The 2,132-nt window shown below is 36.1% G+C and overlaps 1 protein-coding gene across 1 annotated transcript in view; it reads right to left on the bottom strand.

Annotated features, from left to right (window-relative positions):
• Nucleotides 1-2,132, bottom strand: part of LOC107664289 (rho guanine nucleotide exchange factor 12-like) — an 85,246-nt gene that overhangs the window by 48,667 nt on the left and 34,447 nt on the right. The window lies entirely within an intron of this gene.

Genomic DNA, 2,132 nt, shown 5'->3' with positions numbered 1-2,132 from the left:
ATAAGAAATAAGAAATGTCTTAATTATAATTTCAAGAGGTCTTACAGTTGGGGATGGAAAGACAAGATACGGCTGGATTAAACTTCAAAAGGCAATGATGTCATAAATATGAGCGCTGCACGTTTCAAGTCAAAATGTGGCACGGATGTCTTTATTTTAATGTATCTGAAGGGAACCGACTGTCCTCAGAAACGTGTCGTTGGCATTTTAATTTCATTTTACCTATAATTCCTGATAAAGCAGCGTTTATGAGCGTGGAGCTGCTTTGTGTACAGCCGTTACCGGGGAAACCGCAATATTTCAGTGCTCCTAAAGTGCCACCTCGTGGCAGAGAATGAATTTGCATTTCCAATAAGCCTTTCTTTGTGATTATGGTCAGATCAATGCAAATATCAACTCATGTTTTTACGCAGCAAACACAGAGTTGTAAATGAGAAAGAAGTTAATGTGCCTTCTAAAAATCTAAACAATTAAGACAGTAATATTTTTTTATTTTTTATTTATCGTTTTAAATTGACAATTTATATGCTTGATTTATCCCTTTTCATAAAATGGTCTAAAGGCTGAAATGCTGTTGTATAAGAGTTTAGTTTTTGTGAAAACCTGTATCTGAACTGTAAATCATGTAATATTCTGGCTCAATACTGTATGTTACCATAGACATTGTCCAACCCCACTCATACTGTTAATTTTACTTGTGCAGCTCTTAAAATGGGTCATAAATTGCCTTAAATTTATTTTAAAAAATTCTGCAGATACTGTAAATAGTGAAATAAAATTCCTTCCTTCATATTTGTTGATATTTGTGTATTGAAAATATTTTTGATTGACATTTAAACTCCTATCTGATTTTCTATATTTAAAAAAAAAAAAAGGTCTTTTTTTTATTTGGGCTAGTTAAATTCATTTTCGGGCTACAAAAATCTGAAGAGTACCTGCCCAAAGGGCTACCAGGGATTTTGAAATTTTGCGAGCCCTGGGGTACATAACAATACAGCAACTTTTGTAGGTAATTCAACACAGACATGTTTTATATACTATATAACTATATAGAAATGACTATTTATTGATAATCTAGTGAATTGTAATTTAGCACAGATAAACAGTCTAGTGGAATCTCTACTGGCAGACATACTGTCCTCAGCAAGCACCACTAATGACTGTTTCCAAACATATCCAAACAAGCCCACAAGGGCCATGCATTATTATTTTTCTGTCTTGTTTTCTTAGGAACATTACATCATTATTTTTGCAGTTCTGTTGGTGCAGAAATGACTCACTCTGCTTTACGTCACTATTATGTTGTAACTGCGTATATACACAGTGTGTGCACCGCTGATGGTGTTGCATAATAAATTTGCGTATTTGACTTTCCATCACCCCTAAACTTTCCCCTGCCCCATGTGCAGCCCATAATCTGTTTAGTGTGCCTTCATGTACTGTACCAGGATCAGATTCAGCTGTAAGTACTCTCTTGTGACTCGGCATTACCTTGGTTAAAATTTAGTCTGCTTTCAAAACACAAGACTAAAGGCTACATAAAGGACATAGATTGGACTTGCTAAAACATTTTGGTTTTGTGGTACATTTATGCTGGAAAAAGTAGCTACAACCAGCTCCCAGTAAACCAACCAGTTTACATGGTTTATAGTTGGACATTTACGGCCATTAGCTGCTCTAAGCTGGTCTACATGGTGGATCAGATGGACTACCAGATTGTGAGTCTTGTTTTGACCTGATAGATCATATTGCTCAGTCTAGTTCGAGCTAACAGACCACCTTTGACCAGCAGGCCAACTACCATGACTGAAATAAGGGACAGGTCACAGTGGTCGACTGGTCGTCCACAAGTCAGTTGGTGAGGTTGACTATTTCAGGGGTTTTCAAACATTATTTCAAACTTGATGATTCTGTTGTGAGGGATTCACTTTCACTGCATGAAAAAATAAAATCATTTCCAGAACTGTATGGAGATTTGGATTTTATGTCTTGCTTCTAAAGCCCGGGTCCTCAACAGAATGAAACAACTGTGATTAATCTAATGATTTCTAATCAGTATTTAGAAAGCAGAATGAAAGATAGGGCTTCACGATAAATCGCATGCGATATTTAACGCGCATCTTATCAGTAAA

Source organism: Sinocyclocheilus anshuiensis, unplaced genomic scaffold, assembly GCF_001515605.1.
Source record: "Sinocyclocheilus anshuiensis isolate Anshui unplaced genomic scaffold, SAMN03320099.WGS_v1.1 scaffold339, whole genome shotgun sequence".
NCBI classification, from domain to species: domain Eukaryota; kingdom Metazoa; phylum Chordata; class Actinopteri; order Cypriniformes; family Cyprinidae; genus Sinocyclocheilus; species Sinocyclocheilus anshuiensis.
The sequence above is the reverse complement of the archived record's forward strand: the minus strand, read 5'-3'. Positions and strand labels throughout refer to the sequence as shown.